At 53.3% G+C, this 18640-nt stretch overlaps 1 long non-coding RNA gene across 1 annotated transcript in view; it reads left to right on the top strand.

The window, feature by feature from the left end:
* Positions 1 to 18640, top strand: part of LOC149866491 (uncharacterized) — a 48341-nt gene that overhangs the window by 21059 nt on the left and 8642 nt on the right. The window contains exon 2 of the long non-coding RNA XR_016441900.1: positions 12814 to 12884. This is a non-coding gene — a long non-coding RNA (uncharacterized LOC149866491). The remainder of the gene's footprint in view (positions 1 to 12813; positions 12885 to 18640) is intronic.

Genomic DNA, 18640 nt, shown 5'->3' with positions numbered 1-18640 from the left:
GCTTTTTATCTACGCCTTGCCTCGCTCTTCTTCTCCCAAACTCACACCCATGGCAGCAACAACCATCGGCACTTTTAACATCAACGGCTGTCGAGACCCGGTGAAGCGAGAGGCCGTGCTGGAGCTCCTGCGCCAGAAGCGGCTGGCTGTCGCCTTCCTCCAGGAGACGCACTCCGACAGGCACAACCAGTTGGCCTGGCGTGCCGCCTGGCAAGGCCAGGTGTTCTTGAGTCACGGCACCAACCTTAGTGCCGGGGTCGCGACTCTCCTATCATCACAGCTGCAGCCTGACACGGCGGTGGCACGAGAGGTTGTCCCCGGCCGCCTGTTGACGGTTCGTGTCACCCTAGCGCAACACCATCTGCTGCTCGTTAACATCTATGCACCTTCCGATGGCCAGGAGAGGGTCACTTTCTTTGAGACCTTGGCCGGTCTCTTGCGCCAGGTCGGAGAGGACGATGACCTGCTTCTTGTAGGCGGGGACTTTAATTGTACCACCGATACTCTGCTCGACTGTACGGGGCCCGAGCCTCACCTGCCCTCAGCCCGCAAGCTGCAGTCCGTCTTGGAGACTGCAGGCCTGGTCGACATCTGGCGAGCCCTGCACCCCAACGCGTGTCAGTACACCTGGGCCAGGATGAGTGCCGGGGGTCTCACTATGGCCCGCCTCGACCGCATTTATGTCACCAGGCACCACCTGCCACTCCTACGCAGCGGCCGCATCGTTCCCTCGGGCCTGTCAGACCACGGCCTAGCTTTTTGTGAACTGAGCCTGCCAGGGAGAACCTGTGCACGAGCGCCTTATTGGTGCTTCAATGTCAGCCTGCTTCAAGACTCGTACTTCCGGGACTGCTTTGCCAACTTTCGGCTGGGCTGGGAGGCCACAAGGCCGAAGTATTCCTCCTGGAAGCTGTGGTGGGATGTAGGCAAGGTACAGATTCGGGACTTTTGCCAGCAGTACACGCAGCTGGCCACCAATGAACTGCGCCGCCGTGTCAGAGAGCTGGAGGAGGACGTGGTGAAGCTCGAGGCTGCCCTGTTGGCAGCCGGCAGCGATGCGGTGCTGCGCGAGAGCCTCCGGTTCCAGAAGAAGTGCCTGCGCGACTTGGCGGACAGCGCGGCCCATGGAGCGCGGATCCGCGCCCGGTGCCAAGAGCTGGCCGAAACGGATGCCCCGACCCGCTTCTTATTCCACCTGGAGCGACGGCGGGCAGCGAGCAAAGTCTTAGATCACCTCAAGACCTCTGAGGGCCAGGTCATCACTGACCCAGGTGAAGTACGCGAGCATGCTGTGGCTTTCTATTGTGACCTGTTTGCGGCTGAGCCGTCCTGCCCCGACGCCGTGCGGGAACTCCATGCGGGCCTGCCGCGCCTTGGTGCCTTGGAGGCTGGCGAGCTTGAGCGGGAGTTGTCTCTGGCGGAGCTGGCGGCGGCCGCCGCTGGCCTCGCCTCCGGCAGGGCCCCAGGCCTCGACGGGCTGCCTGCGGAGTTCTACAAGGCTTTCTGGCCTCTTCTCGGCCCCGGCCTCCTGCGCGTTTTCCAGGAGAGTCTTGCTGACAAGGTCTTGCCGATCAGTTGCCGCCGTGCAGTACTCACGCTGCTGCCCAAGAAGGGAGACCTTGGCTGCATTAAGAACTGGCGGCCGGTCTCCCTGCTGTGCGCGGATTACAAGATCCTGGCCAAGGCGCTGGCCACCCGCCTCCGCACTGTCATGGCCCCTGTCACTGGGCCTGAGCAGAGCTACTGCGTGCCGGGCAGAACCATCCACGACAACTTGTTTCTGCTGCGCGACCTACTCACAGCCAGCGACCTCTTTGGCCTGGATGTTGGCCTTCTCTCCCTGGACCAGGAGAAAGCCTTTGACCGGGTGGACCACACCTACCTCTTTCGGACCCTGGAGGCCTTTGGCTTTGGGCTCCTGTTCGTCGGCGCCCTCCGGGTCTTGTATCGAGACACTTCCAGCCTGCTCAAGGTGAACGGCGTGCTCTGTGCCCCGTTCCCCGCGCGCAGAGGCATCTGTCAGGGCTGCCCCCTGTCGGGCATGCTCTATGCCCTGGCCATTGAGCCGCTGTTGCATGCGCTGCGGCGCCGCCTGAGCGGTGTGGCCTTGCCACCAGCCGTGGGCCCGTCCCTTGCCCCTCTGCTGCGGCTCTCAGCATACGCAGACGACGTGACCATCTTCCTTAACACCCAGAAGGACGTGGAGGACCTGACAGCCTGCCAGCGAGCCTATGAACGCGCCTCTTCGGCCCGTATCAACTGGGCCAAGAGCGATACCCTGCTGCTTGGAGAATGGATCGCCACGACCCCCCCGGCCTTGCCCGGGGGCCTCAGCTGGCGCCGCGAGGGCCTCAAGATCCTGGGCGTGTTCCTGGGGCCACCGGCCTTCATGGCGCGCAACTGGGACAGCCTCGAGGAAGGAGTGAAGGCCCGCCTGCAAAGGTGGCACTGGCGCCTGCCCAGCCTCTCCTACCGTGGATGCGTCCTCATCATGAAGAACCTAGTGGTGGCGAGCCTGTGGCATCGGTGCGCCGTACTCGACCCGCCGGAGGACCTCCTCGAGAGACTCCAGCGCCTCCTGGTTGACTTCTTCTGGGACGGGCGCCACTGGCTCCCATGACCTGTCCTTTACCTCCCTGTGACTGAGGGGGGCCAGAGTTTGGTTGACCTGGCAAGCAGGGTGGTCGCCTTCCACCTCCAGGCCCTCCAGCGACTCCTGTACAGCGAGGAGCGCCCACCTTGGCAACAGCTAGCATGCCGGTTTCTGCAGAGGGTGGGGGTCCTCGGCTTTGACCGGGAGCTCTTTCTGCTGGACATTACGCTTTTGAACTGGGCGGTGATTCCAGCCTTTTACCGTAGCATGGTACGAGCCTGGCAAGTCACTTTCCACCTTCAGTCCCAGGCCCGTCACCTCCAGTTCCCGCAGTTGCTGGGGGAACTCAGCGCTGAGGCGCCCCGTGCCGAGCCTGGCCTCTGCCAGTCTCACGGCCGCTCTCATTCAGGCACGTGTTCTCCGCCTGGGCCACCTCCTGGACCCCGCTCGGTCGGCCTGGCTCTCACCCGAGGCCTTGAGCAGCCGGCTGGGCAGGCGCTCCGTTCGCAGCGTGGGCCGTTTCCTGTGCGACATCCGGGCCGCCCTCCCTTTGGAGGCGGCAGCCGCCCTGGAGGCCCATCTCCAGGCGGGCCAGGCGCCCCGCACTGAAGACACCCCGAGCGAGGCTTTCCCTGCATTACCAGTCACCCCAGCCTTGGCCGACGATCTGGCCGGCGGCCCTGGCACCCTGCTGACGCTCCCTGTGCCTCCTGACAGTGACACGGGTTGTTCTTTTGCTTCTCTGTCGCGTAGAGGTTTATACGCCTGGGTGATCCACGTCCGCCACGCCCAAGTGCTGGCGGGCCGCCCCGACACACCGTGGCGACGGCGCCTGGGGCCGCCAGGTTCCCCACCGGCCCACCCGGCGTGGCGCACATTGTATAAGCCGCCAAGCGCCAAGAAGACTGGCGACCTGCAGTGGCGGTTGCTGCACGGCATCCTAGCCACCGGCACGTTTGCGTCCCACTTGGACCCAGCCGCCTCGACAGCCTGCCCTTTCTGCCCGGGGGATGTCGAGGAGACCCTTTTTCACGCTTTCCTTGACTGCCCCCGCCTGCAGCCACTCTTTGTCACCCTCAGCCTGCTGCTGCGGGCTCTGGGCAGGAGCTTTTCCGAGACCACCTACGTGTGCTCCTGCCCGTACCGGGCGGCTGAGAGGGGCCCCGTCTGCCTGGCCAACTTTGTGCTGGGTTAGGCCAAGTTGGCCGCCCTCAAGAGCTGCCGGAACCGGCTGGCCGGGACCGGCTCAGATGACGCCCTGCGGCTCTTCCGCCTCCTGGTGCGGGCGCGCCTCTCGCTGGAGTTTGAGCACGCTGTGCTCCGGCGGGCGGTGCCCGCCTTTGAGGCGCACTGGGCCCTGGAGGGCGCGCTGTGCCGGGTGGAGGACGGCCGTCTCAAATACGCGCTCTGATGTCATGACCGGTCTGGGCGACCGGGCTGGCTCGGGGTCGAACTGCGACTTCCAGCTCTGCCGCGTCCTGGGCCCTCGCCAGGCTGCCTTTTTGCTCTCTTTTGGGTGGAAGTTGAAGGCTTTGGGACGTGTATGAGGGGATGGAGCAGGGTCTGAATCGGTTAGGACTGTGTGGCCGGCATGCCGACCGCGTAGCATGTGAGACACGACGTGAAATGCAGCGAAGGTGTCTGTCACGGTGTGATGTGTGGGTGGTTTGGTTGGCCCGGGGTTTTTTCTTTTGGCCCAGGATTTGGGGTGCGTGGGATGCACTTTTGCGGACGGGCTGTGGCTCGGATCTCCTTGTAATACTTGGGTGGGCATGAATTCCCTTGCCCAATTTGGGTTCTGGATCCGAGGACAAAGATACTTGTCCGATCTTGGTTTTGGGTTGGTAGTAAGTTGTTGGTGCTTTCGCTTGCAAGCGGCCACCATTGTTGTACCCCTGAACCCCTGAATAAAGTATTTAAAAAGTCAAAGTCCTTCTTTCCACTTTGGACGCACCGGACCAGGCTCGCTTGGAGCTGCGTGGGGTGATCCCGAGCGTAAGACTCCCCGGCTTCCTGTCTCTTTTCTTTTCCCACTCCCACCTGCCTAAAGGTCTCTAGCCTCTGTTTATCTTGCTTTCTCTCTCTTTTCTTGCTTTTTTGCAGCTTTTTTTTCCCCTTTTCTCTCCTCTTTGTCCCATCCCCCCGTACTTCCGGTCTCTTTGTCTTCGCAGCCTTCCTTCTTATTGTCTCTTTCTGGCTCTTTCTCTCTCTCTTTCTTTTCTGCTTGCTTGTAGCGGGGAGTTATCTTCCATAAGCTTGCCTTCCGCGGGGTGCTCTAAATTACCCCTTTTCCCCCCCTCTCTTTTGTTTTTGTCTTTTTTCTCGCTTTTTCAAACCCCAGCCGCTTTTTTTTTCCCCACCCCCTTCCCCCCTCCCATCTGGAGTTTTTGTGGCCGCTTTCCCGGACACTTATCTTTTTTAGTTACTATAAACTTTTTTGTTGTTGCTTTGCTTAGTTAGAGTTGGGAATAAACCCTGTCCTATCAGGAATGGCTGCTCCTACAGCCAGCAGCTGGCACGAGGATGCCTCCCAGAACCTTCCCATTACCTGTGGGTTGAGGGTGCACACCCCTCCCTTTGTTGGGGTTGAGGTCTGCGTGGATGCTCTGGCTAGTTTCTTGGGACAGGAGACCATCCGTTACGCAGGTCGTGTCAACACGGTCCCGATGGTCTATCTGAGCGACCCCACCCTAGTCCATAGGGTGTCCGTAGAGGGCCTGGACATTGCGGGCTCGCATTATTTTGTCACCCCCCTGAATACCCTAGCGGTGAGGGTGGTGATCTCCAATGTGCCCCCGCACGTGACCAACCGTGACCTGGCCGGGGTACTCGAGCCCTATGGGGTGCTTACGAGTCCCTTTCGCCGGTTGACCATAGGGAGCAAAAACCCCAAACTGAGGCATGTCCTGTCTTTTCGAAGGCAGGTGTTCATGCTCTTTAGGGAGGGCTCACGTTCTCTGCCTCAGTCCTTGAACCTCTTGTCCAACGGGCGGAGGTATGTGATTTATTTTTCTTGTGGGGAGACCACGTGCTTTCAGTGTGGGAGCTCGTCCCACCTAGCGGCTCCGTGCCCACGGGGGGGATCGGCCAAAATGTCGGCGACTACAGTGACACCGACGGACGGCCCATCCACTTCTGGGATGCAGGCCCCACCCAGTGAGGCCGGGAGTCTTTCCCAACCTCCTCCTGCCCCTGTTCCATCTGAGGGGGCTCAAGTCTCTGGCGTGGGAGTGTCGTCCGGCAGAGGAGGCCTAGCCCCAGCCCTCCCCCCCATTCCACCTACAGTGCCCACTCCCACCAGTGCAGAGACGGCACTGGGGGGAGAGGCGCATGCTTCCGCTTCCACACTGCCTGCTCTGACCTCCCCGATCGTGGCTGGGGTGGTCAGCGATTGTGGCACCGAGGCCCCATCGGACGACGGTGCTCAGACCTCCTGCAAGTTGCTCTCCACCACGGCTTTGGCTGAGGTGGCTGGCTCTGGGGAGACAGGCCAGGCACAGTCTGGCCCATCCTCTGTGAAGGATGGGTCATCTGCCACAAAGCAGAAGAAGAGAGCAACAAGGAGAAGAAAGTGAAAGGGATCCCTCAGGACACCCCGTCCCCACTGAGGCCTTCCTCAGCTGGTGCTGGGGAGGCCCCTGCTGGAGAGCCCGGCCCTGTTCCGGCTGTCACGTCAGCAACCCTGCTGACTGGGCATGAGGGCAGTTTGGAAGTGGGGGAGACAGGGGTCATTAACGTATCACCTGTGTCCCAGCTCTCGGAGACGGGGGGCAAGAAGACATATGCACAATGTGTCGCCTCTGGAGGTCTGACCCAGGGAGCAGCAGAAGAGTCTGCTGACCTCTTGGTCACGTCCCAGGCCATTGAATTGGGTGAGGAAGCTTGTGAGATGGAGATCCAGCTTTCTGAGTGTCGCAAGCGATCTCGAGAGCGGGATGACCTCTCCCCCCCAAGAAGGGGGGGCTTGCTCCTCAGGAGCCAGACCTCGACCTGGACGATCAGAGGAGGTTGATGGGCTTGGATATCGAGGGTGTGGATGTAGCGCTCCCAGCCAGTGTGCGCCCTCGCCGCTCCTCTGTGGGAAATGTGCAGCCCATGTTGGCAGCCCCCCCCCGGGTCGGTCCTGACTATGGGGGGCTCCTGACCTTTCTCAAGCAGACGAAAGGGCAAAAGAACATAGCGGCGCGCATCACCCAGTGGTGTGAGGACCCTAAAGTGTTCGTCAAGGCTGCCAGGGCGGCGGCCAAGCTCATGCAGCAGGATCTGGGCACTAGGCAGATGGCCTATCGTCTGGAGAAGCTCGCCCAGCGGGTGAGAGATGAATGGGGCCTGGTGGGGTCCCTGGACTAGAGTAGGGCACGATAGGCCTTTTCTCTTCGACCTGTCTCTGCCTTTGCTCGGCTCTTGGGGGCTCTTTATCTACGCCTTGCCTCGCTCTTCTTCTCCCAACCTCACACCCATGGCAGCCACAACCATTGGCACTTTTAATATCAATGGCTGTCGAGACCCGGTGAAGCGAGAGGCCGTGCTGGAGCTCCTGCACTAGAAGCGGCTGGCTGTCGTCTTCCTCTAGGAGACGCACTCTGACAGGCACAACCAGTTGGCGTGGCGCGCTGCCTGGCAAGGCCAGGTGTTCTTGAGTCACGGCACCAACCTAAGTGCCACAGTCCCGACTCTCCTATCATCAGAACTGCAGCATGATACGGCGGTGGCAAGAGAGGTTGTCCCCGGCCGCCTGTTGACGGTTCGCGTCACCCTAGCACAACACCATCTGCTGCTCGTTAACATCTATGCACCTTCCGATGGCCAGGAGAGGGTCACTTTCTTAGACCTTGGCCAGCCTTTTGCGCCAGGTCGGCAAGGACGATGACCTGGTTCTTGTAGACGGGGACTTTAATTGTACCACCGATACCCTGCTCGACCGTACGGGGCCCGAGCCTCACCTGCCCTCAGCCCGCAAGCTGCAGTCCGTCTTGGAGACTGCAGGCCTGGTCGACATCTGGCGAGCCCTGCACCCCAACGCGTGTCAGTACACCTGGGCCAGGATGAGTGCCGGGGGTCTCACTATGGCCCGCCTCGACCGCATTTATGTCACCAGGCACCACCTGCCACTCCTACGCAGCGGCCGCATCATTCCCTCGGGCCTGTCAGACCACGGCCTAGCTTTTTGTGAACTGAGCCTGCCAGGGAGAACCTGTGCACGAGCGCCTTATTGGTGCTTCAATGTCAGCCTGCTTCAAGACTCTTACTTCTGGGACTGCTTTGCCAATTTTTGGTGGGGCTGGGAGGCCACAAGACCGAATTATTCTTCCTGGAAGCTGTGGTGGGATGTGGGCAAGGTACAGATTCGGGCCTTTTGCCAGCAGTACACGCAGCTGGCCACCAATGAACTGCGCCGCCGTATCAGAGAGCTGGAGGAGGACATGGTGAAGCTCAAGGCTGCCCTGTTGGCAGCCGGCAGTGATGTGGTGCTGCGCGAGAGCCTCCGGTTCTGGAAGAAGTGCCTGCGCGACTTGGCGGAGAGTGCGGCCCATGGAGCAAGGATCTGCGCCCGGTGCCAAGAGCTGGCCGAAACGGATGCCCCGACCCGCTTCTTTTTCAACCTGGAGCGACGGTGGGCAGCGAGCAAAGTCTTAGATCACCTCAAGACCTCTGAGGGCCAGGTCATCACTGACCCAGGTGAAGTACGCGAGCATGCTGTGGCTTTCTATTGTGACCTGTTTGCGGCTGAGCCGTCCTGCCCTGACGCTGCGCGGGAACTGCATGCGGGCCTGCCGTGCCTTGGTGCCTTGGAGGCTGGCGAGCTTGAGCGGGAGTTGTCTCTGGCGGAGCTGGCGGCGGCCGCTGCTGGCCTCGCCTCCGGCAGGGCCCCGGGCCTCGACGGGCTACCTGCGGAGTTCTACAAGGCTTTCTGGCCTCTTCTCGGCCCCGGCCTCCTGCGCGTTTTCCAGGAGAGTCTTGCTGACAAGGTCTTGCCGATCAGGTGCTGCCGTGCAGTGCTCACGCTGCTGCCCAAGAAAGGAGACCTTGGCTGCATTAAGAACTGGCGGCCGGTCTCCCTGCTGTGTGCGGATTACAAGATCCTGGCCAAGGCGCTGGCCACCCGCCTCCGCACTGTCATGGCCTCTGTTGCTGGGCCTGAGCAGAGCTACTGCGTGCCGGGCAGAACCATCCAAGACAACCTGTTTCTGCTGCATGACCTACTTACAGCCAGCGACCTCTTTGGCCTGGATGTTGGCCTTCTCTCCCTGGACCAGGAGAAAGCCTTTGACCGGGTGGACCACACCTACCTCTTTCGGACCCTGGAGGCCTTTGGCTTTGGGCTCCTGTTCGTCGGCGCCCTCCGGGTCTTGTATCGAGACACTTCCAGCCTGCTCAAGGTGAACGGCGTGCTCTGTGCCCCGTTCCCCGCGCGCAGAGGCATCTGTCAGGGCTGCCCCCTGTCGGGCATGCTCTATGCCCTGGCCATTGAGCCGCTGTTGCATGCGCTGCAGCGCCGCCTGAGCGGTGTGGCCTTGCCACCAGCCATGGGCCCGTCCCTTGCCCCTCTGCTGCGGCTCTCAGCATACGCAGACGACGTGACCATCTTCCTTAACACCCAGGAGGACGTGGAGGACCTGACAGCCTGCCAGTGAGCCTATGAACGCGCCTCTTCGGCCCGTATCAACTGGGCCAAGAGCAATACCCTGCTGCTTGGAGAGTGGATCGCCACGACCCCCCCGGCCTTGCCTGGGGGCCTCAGCTGGCACTGCGAGGGCCTTAAGATCCTGGGCGTGTTCGTGGGGCCACCGACCTTCACGGCGCGCAACTGGGACTGCCTTGAGGAAGGAGTAAAGACCCGCCTACAAAGGTGGCACTGGCATCTACCCAGCCTCTCCTACCGTGGATGCGTCCTCATCGTGAAGAACCTAGTGGTGGCGAGCCTGTGGCATCGGTGCACCGTACTCGATCCACCGGAGGACCTGCTTGAGGGACTCCAGCACCTCCTGGTTGACTTCTGGGACGGGCGCCACTGGCTCCCACAACCTGTCCTTTACCTTCCTGTGACTGAGGGGGGCCAGAGTTTGGTTGACCTGGCAAGCAGGGTGGTCGCCTTCCACCTCCAGGCCCTCCAGCGACTCCTGTACAGCGAGGAGCGCCCACCTTGGCAACAGCTAGCATGCCGGTTTCTGCAGAGGGTGGGGGTCCTCGGCTTTGACCGGGAGCTCTTTCTGCTGGACATTACGCTTTTGAACTGGGCGGTGATTCCAGCCTTTTACCGTAGCATGGTACGAGCCTGGCAAGTCACTTTCCACCTTCAGTCCCAGGCCCGTCACCTCCAGTTCCCGCAGTTGCTGGGGGAACTCAGCGCTGAGGCGCCCCGTGCCGAGCCTGGCCTCTGCCAGTCTCATGGCCGCTCTCATTCAGGTGCGTGTTTTCTGCCTGAGTCACCTCCTTGACCCCGCTCGGTCAGCCTGGCTCTCGCCCGAGGCCTTAAGCAGCCGGCTGGTCATTCGCTCCGTTCACAACGTGGACCATCTCCTGTGTGACATCCAGGCTACCCTCCCATTGGAGGTGGCAGCCGCCCTGGAGGACCATCTCTGGGTGGGCCAGGTCCCCTGCACTGAGGATGCCCCGAGCGAGGCTTTCCCTGCGTTACCAGTCGCCCCAGCCGTGGCCGACGATCTGGCCGGCGGCCCTGGCACCCTGCTGACGCTCCCTGTGCCTCCTGACAGTGACACGGGTTGTCCTTTTGCTTCTCTGTCGCATAGAGGTTTATACGCCTGGGTGATTCACGTCCACCACGCCCAAGTGCTGGTGGGCTGCTCCGATACACAGTGGCGATGGCGCCTGGTGCCACCAGATTCCCCACCAGCCCACCTGGCATGGCACACATTGTATAAGCTGCCAGTCACCAAGAAGACTGGAGACCTGCAGTGGCGGTTGCTGCATGGCATCCTAGCCACTGGCACGTTTGCATCCCACTTGGACCCAGCCGCCTCGACGGCCTGTCCCTTCTGCCCAGGGGGTGTTGAGGAGACCCTCTTTCACGCTTTCCTGGATTGCCCCCGCCTGCAGCTGCTCTTTGTCATCCTTGATCCGCTGCTGCAGGCTCTGGGCAGGAGCTTTTCGGAGACCACCTATGTGTGCTCCTGCCCGTACCGGGCAGCTGAGAAGGGCCCCGTCTGCCTGGCCAACTTTGTACTGGGTCAGGCCAAATTGGCCGTCCTCAAGAGCTGCCAGAACCGGCTTGTCGGGACTGGCTCAGATGACGCCCTATGGCTTTTCCGCCTCCTGGTGCAGGCGCGCCTCTCGCTGGAGTTTGAGCACGCTGTGCTCCGGCGGGCGGTGCCCGCCTTTGAGACACGCTGGGCCCTTGCAAGAGTGCTGTGCCAGGTGGAGGACGGTCGTCTCAAATATGCACTCTGATGTCATGACCGGTCAGGGCAACCAGGCTGGTTCGGTGTCAAACTGCAACTTTCAGCTCGTGCCGCGTCCTGGGCCCTCACCAGGCTGCTTTTTTGCTTTTTTTTGGTGTGGAAGTTGAAGGTTTTGTTACGTGTATGGTGGGATGGAGCAGGGTCTGAATTGTTTATGACTGTATGGCCGTCACGCCAACTGCATAATTAGCATGTAAGACACGACATGAAATGCAGTGAAGGCGTCTGTCACAGTGTGATGTGTTGGTTGGTTTGGTTTGGTAGTAAGTTGTTTGTGTTTTCGCTTTGTAAGCGGCCACCATTTTTGTATACCTGAACCCCTGAATAAAGTAATTAAAAAGTCAAAGTCTTTCTTTCTTTCTTTCTTTTTTTTTACCGTTTTTATAGGTAGGTTTTTTAACTTGTTTATTTACAGAATGTCCATAAATTTACAGACAGCTGGCAAATCTGATACACAGCTGAAGTTTTGAATTTATCACGAACTGGAATGTTTATGCTACTTCATACACAGTAGAAGACAGTTTTATGGATGTTCCAAGATGAATTAGAATGCCAAGAAGAATAACAAAATATTTAAGGGTCTTGTGGGATTGTTTTAAGAGGAAAGATTAAAAGATCTAACTACTTACAGTTTAGTTAACCAACAAATAAATAAAGACCAAACAGGGAGTGGAAATATTTAGGATAGTAGTCATGGAAAGTGTATAACTAAGCACAACACTTAAAATGAAATATTCCTGTTATGTAAACTATATTTTCCTAACAAGGGGTGTGTATACAATACACTAATTAGTGCCACAATAAATGTCTCTAATGTGTACCTGTTTTAGGATGCAGGAAACTAATAATCTCCTCAGGTAAATACAAGCAAATGCTAAAGTGTTATTTTGTGTGTAGCAGCACAAATACAGACACAGACCTGTGTAGTTGAGGCATGAGGGTACTTCACTGGGACTCTCATGTCCCAGCCAGCCCCTTCACAGCTCATTAAGCCCAGGCAGAGCAGGTCCAGGCTGACTCCCCAAACTTCCTGCCAGCTGGGGTGCTCTGACTCAGCTCAATGGCCTGTGCTCTGGGCACATGTGTAAATGATGCACCTGGGAGCTTCCTGGGAGCAATAACTCCAATAAACTCTGGAGTTATTGTTACACACAGTATGTGTAGACACACCCAGGGAATGTAATGTTCTTTAAAGAAAAACAGGGGAAAGTGGGTCATTTGGAATAGTATAAGAGAACATGCTGTGCTAGTTTCAAACTGGGGTACACGTAACCCTGGGATTACATTGTGTTTTGCCAAAGTGTATATACATACATTTTAATAATGGCTGCAGAGCTTGTGTTTGGTCAACAGCTGCACACTGAAGTCGGTGAAAATGCAGACACATTGGGTGTACAGTGTATGAGCAGTAATATTTTGCTGGTAAATAGGTATGCAAACAAAAAGTTAGAAAACCGCTGTTACAGGCAACAGTTCTACATAGAAGGACTGGCACCTCCTAATAATATGACATTTTAGAGAAGTTAAAAAATTGCTAGTTCAAAGCTAGGTATCAGAAAAGTAAGTGGAATTCACTGAAGGACTATTCTAAACTGGATTTTAGTATGTTACCCAAGCCACTACTAAATCACAGAACATGCCCCCCCCCGACATTCTATGTTTCCAAAAATATTAAAGTGCAGAGTATATAGGTATTGTGGATATACTCAACAGCAAACCAATATCACTGAGTATTAATATAACTGCTAATTTCTAACATATTATGGATCAGTATCTGTACTTTTTTTTATAACTTTGCAGGACGTGATCTTCTAAGACAACAAGTCATTAAGGATCCTTCTACTATGGATAGCTACAATTTTCAGAGTATGGTAAGTCAAAGTACCAAGCATTTTTAGCTACAACCAGACTTTTAAGTGTGGTAAATTGCCATGATCCAGTTTACTTTGGTATTATATGCCATTTTTCTGTACTGATCCCTTAATCCTGGTTCTAAATATCTGTATTTGTATTGTTGTTTTATTCTGTTGTTTGTTTTATTTATTCTAGTTGCCCTTTTGACTTTGCTTCTCTTGCTGTAAAATGTCCTGAGCCTTTATTAGGAAGGGTGGCTTGTAAATCACAAAAATAATTTACAGCATATAATAAAAATTAGTATTACTAGTATCATGGGAAATAGTCTTGAAGACCAGATGAATATAAAAAACCATTTTTTCACTTGGTATAAGATGACAGCAATGCAGCTGTGAAGGCGAGAACAGCTATGGGCACCAAAATCGCCCCACAGGATGCCAACCTTTTTATGAGCCACCTGGAAGAAGACTTCCTCAAGAACTGCACCATCAAACCCTTGCTATACTTAAGATACATTGATGACATCTTCATCATTTGGACTGAAAACCTGCAATCTCTGTGTCTCGGGGAGCCGAGTAATAAACGGGACTCACCTGCAGCTCCCGATAAGAGGCACACGAGGTGGAAGGAGGAGCCTGCACAGCTCACTAGCTGTACATTTATCAGATTATGCCCAGCCGGTGACGTCACGGAGGAACGCCGGCTGGCAGGGATAAAAACAATGGCTGCAGATGGAAAAGGGGCGGATGGCTCTAGTAAGGGGAAACGCCAAGCCCCACTGATGGGGGAAGCAGCAGTGGCTAGCATGGTGGCAGGAGAGCCGGTAGGGGCTCTGATGGAGTGAGGACAGACCTTGCAGCTGGGAGCAACCCCGGGCAGCGTGGGTGTTGAAGACACGGCACTGGAGGACGTGCCGGACAGAAGCCTGGAGGGCAGCGTGACCCACAGGTGGGGTACCGGGGCTACAGCAGGCAGAAGTGGCCACACCAGGCAGGAGAGACTCCAGGAGAGCCCTAAAGGGGTACAGCCGGGGCGGACATCGCCGCCAAGTTCCAAGACAGTGAGCCAGAGGAAGGGCCAGGAAAGCAAGGGGCCAAGGGTGGGCCAGGAGGGAACCGGAAAGGGTATAGAATAGGCTGCTCAGCAAGTAGAGTAGCTGAGCAGTTAGCTTTTCCTTTCAGAGTTTGAGTTATGTGGTAACCCTGGCTAAAGGAGCAGAGCTGGGGCAGTGCCCTTATAAGGTACGGTTAACAAGGTCTTAGTGAGATCAGAGTTTGCACGAGAAGTCCTGCTCGGGGCAGGACTGGGAGTAGGTGAGGAGGTCCGTGGGTCATGCTTGTGAGTGTACCCCATGACTGGGGTAATGGCCATTTAGGGGCAGGCCAGAGGATATCATTCTACAGCTGGGGAACAAGGACCAATGGAGGAAGGATACTAGAAAGAGACACTATTCTTAAAGAGATCTTCCCAAAGCCACCCATCCTAGCTTTCAAACAAGCACCGAACCTCGCCAACCTTGTCACCAGAAGCAAACTTCCTCAGACCCAGAACACACCAAATGGATCCAGACCACGCCATTGTTAGAAATATTATTAAAAATGCATTATCAATAGTGTTGTTAGAAAAGCACAGCTGCTAGCTCTCCTTGTCTCCTTGGTGGAATAAGGGGGGGTTGGAGATTGAAGGAAAAAAAAGCTACTAAGGGCTCTTTGTACTAAGGTATCACTCCCTCTTTGTTCTGCAAATTTACTATCTCTTTGTTACAGTAAAGCTTATACTCCTTAGCGTTCTCATGCAGATAAGAGTAAATTGCCATTTTTTTGGTTCTGCCCTTGAAGGCAGGAGAGGTTTGAACTTTTGTAAACTGAAGTGCTTTCTGGGCAAGCGCAATTAACTAATACATATAAGCCTATCCGCCCCGCATACTTAAGTAGTTAATTATAATACACATGCGATGTATGATGTGACGTATTCACATATATGTTTGTATGAACCGGAAATGAGTTGTAAGAGTTCCTGCTTCTGTACACGTGCTCAGAAGAGAGGGGATAAAAGCCTGCTGAGGAACGTTCCCCGCGGGCAGAGGGTTTTGATCTTTTGTCTTCTCTCTCTGACCCTATTTGCAAATATATACCTTTTGTATCACCAACAATGTGTGCCTAAAGGATCATTAATATTCATTGAGCCTCCAAAGAAATGAACCGTGATTTTTACATCACCATGACAAGAAATACAAAACCTGCCAACACATTTCCATCACCCCCACAATCACTACGCCCCACAACAGAGCCATCAGCATTCCTGGGTCTTACAGCTGCACCTCCAGAAATGTAATACATCTCATCCAATGCACCAAATGCCCTGATGGAAAATACATAAAAGAGACCAAACAACAACTGTGCATCGGAATGAATGCACACCGGAAATCTATCAAAGATGGGAATACCCAATTACCTGTGGGGGCACATTTCTCACAAGAAAACCACTCTCTCTCCAACCTCTCAGTCCTGATCCTCAAAGGAAACTTACAAAACACTTCCCAGAGATGAGCCTATGAACTCCACTTCATCAACCTCCTGGATACTAAAAATCATGGACTAAATATAGACTTTGGATTTTTTACACATTATAACCTGCCTGACAGCTGACTTCCCAGGTACTTCTGCACTTTTCATCCCCCTTCTCTCCCTCCCCCCCGCAACCAGCCAGTCTCTCACCCATTGACTCCTCAGTCTATATTTTCACTGACTGCCTGTCTTGTATGCATACCAGTCCAGCCTCTGGCTTCTTTACTTTTCATTCCATCTAGGAAGATCACTCAACTGCTGAAACTTCCTTAGCCTGATGAAGGGTTTTTGAACCCGAAAGCTTGCTTAAAAATTGTTCTCCAACTATTTAGTTTGTCTAATAAAAGCTATCAGATTCACCCAAAGAACCTTGTCTACCTATGTCCTTAGACCAATACGGCTACAACCTACACCCCTATTAACTTTGGAAAGTATTTTAGTAAACCTGGCTACAATTCTGGATTTATAAGAAATGAAACTCTGGGTCTCATTAAAAACAAGTTATACAACTATTTCATCTTCTTAAGTTCCATCCACCTCAAGACCTTCTTAAAGGTAGATTTTTGTCTGTATAATAGAAGTATTTCAAATTTTCTCAGTCACCAATTCAACTAAGATACAATTCTTTTCCAGGTAGGTTATTGTGCTGCCCTTCTCACTGTAGTACCCGTGCATCACTGAGCAATATATTCAACATATTCAGCAATGCAACTAAATCTTTTCATGTGATGTTTTTTCTCTCATCTTCCCCTGAGGAGTAGAAGTATAAGCAGTGGGAATCCTTATTTTGGTGAATTTCATTTATTTATTTTTAATTAATGCAGGCTGCAATGTACTTTTACCAGTGAGGATAACTCAGAGGTACTCCACTGTACTATGGTATCTGAATTATGCAAACTGGAAATATCAGACTTGCATAATTTTTAGCATGCAGCCTACTCCTATTCTGCCAGAAGCTGAATTCAAATAAATAAATGCTTACAATGAGCCAATTTCTGCCTCTGTTGAAATAATTTAGTTCAACCTCTGTTCAAATTGTCAGGCAGTATTCAGACTCAGCAATAATCAAACTTAAATAGGGAAGGGGAAGATCGTAAAATTACTGTGATCATGAACTTCTGTTCTGAAACCAGCATTTACTAATCCTTCCAGTTTACACCTCTTTTCTTTAGTTCAAATTTTCTCTTGCAATTCTCTCTTTAAAATAGACACCCCTTACTTATGGCTGCAAAGAAATTGTAGAGTGCTCATATGAACCCTTCAATTACCTCAAATGATGGTAGACTGACTTAATCAGAAATGCATGAACTTTATTTCAATTTAATGAAGTATTACAGTACTATAACAATTTAAGCAAGGTGGCTGATGGAATGAAATATACTAGATACCAATTAACAGTTATTATTTCATCTGAGAAAATGTCTGTATGTTGCACTATATTTTTATTCTCTCATGCACTGCCTCAAATATTTAGTCATCTAGGATAGCTATTATATAATATATTAAGAGTATACAGTATTCCTATGTAATAAGATGCAGGGGAAGCATAAAAGAAGTGACATGATTATTTATTGGTACAGATGGCCTGTATTTAAAATAGCATCTCAGAAGATCTGAAATTTTCAGCTTTACCTTGGACTTCAACATTCTAATTTGTTTATGTTTTCCAAGCTACCCTCCAGTAGTAAATGTATTATTTGCTATTTGATCTCAAAACAGGCATTAACAACATTCACCACTTTCTTTAGAACTAGAGTCTCAAAAACTTTGGTAAGTCATCAATCTTACATTATTTCGAGAAGCATCCTCTCCAATAAACTGTACCAGCTGCTATCATGCTGCAAGACTGATCTGTCACTTCTACCAGTGTCTTACAGATTCACTTCTCTTTATATCTTTACCTCTGCCTAGATGTTGCAATATGAAATCCTCTTGTGTGATTCTTTGACCTTGTGATATCTTGAATCACAGTAGCATCTAGGGGAACCCAACATGACTAGTGCATTAGGATGCAAAAAGACATTGCCTTTGTGCCAACATAACAATTCTTACGGCAGCACATACAGAAAGCAAACAAATGTCTATACCCTTTGTTGTGGCCAAATATGTGGTTGTGACAAAGGTGATAATAGTTCCTGCTGCATTATTGTGACAGACATCTGTTAGCTTTATGGTGGGAACTGCTAGCACTCTCTAGCCACACCAAGCAGACACTCCCAGGGCTTGATTCTGTGTGTCCTTGGACTTGCCACACAGGATTGGGCCCCTCAAGCTCCAGGAGTGCCTGCCAAGCTTTCCCTGCCTATGAAGACAAGCTCTGGAGATTCCCCAAGGTGCATCTGTGCAGATGGGGAATCCTGGTTATCTCCACTTACAGAGATGCACCCCAAAAAATCCTCAGGCATGCCTCTGCAATCAGGGAACAGGTTACCTGTTGTCGTATGGGATCATGCCTCTGCTTCATGCAGGACAACAGGTGACATGTATTTCATATAATGAAGTAGAACAGCTGTGCTGGGATACCTCCCACCACAGCTCATCTGCTTCATTTTGGCACAGTCTGTTTATACCCAGAGTATAATATAAGTATAAGACAGATGCATTTCTGAAGGTGTATAGCTTTACAGCAGTGTATTCATGAAACTTTGATAGCTTTTGTCTTCTGTGTAGTACTTATTTAATGTTATAAATACTCTGTGCAGAGTTCAGGAAATATTTTGTTTTCAGAACTCAGGGCAGCTTGCTAAATACACTCCCACTGTACTCTCTCTCGAGGTATGTTCACCCTGTGTTCCTAGTGCTCCCAAGCTGGGTCTCTCTGGGTTCACCTCACCATATTCTCCCAACATGTATGTGATCGACCTGAAAATGCAGCAGTGAAACCAATGTAAGGGTACTCCTTATACCGACTTGGGGAGGGAGGCCCCGAAAAGAGGTTTACTGCTGCATTGCTGGGTTTGTAGCAAAGTATATGCTTTGAGAATGGCTGCCCACTAACAAGCACTGGTGTTGTGTTCAGATATACCCTCAAAGAATTGACTATACATGTTCTCTTATTTTGTTGTTTCATTGTTACTGAGAATACCATTGTGCTCTTTGTATAGGAGGGAACATAGCATACTATAGTATTTTTGTATTTTGAATCACAGTTGCATCTAGGAGAACCCAACATGACTGGAGCTTTAGTTTACGAATACAGAGAGACA

The sequence above is a fragment of the Crocodylus siamensis genome, chromosome 4 (assembly GCF_052110815.1).
Source record: "Crocodylus siamensis isolate JL-2025a chromosome 4, ASM5211081v1, whole genome shotgun sequence".
Taxonomy (NCBI): Eukaryota; Metazoa; Chordata; order Crocodylia; family Crocodylidae; genus Crocodylus; species Crocodylus siamensis.
The sequence above is the reverse complement of the archived record's forward strand: the minus strand, read 5'-3'. Positions and strand labels throughout refer to the sequence as shown.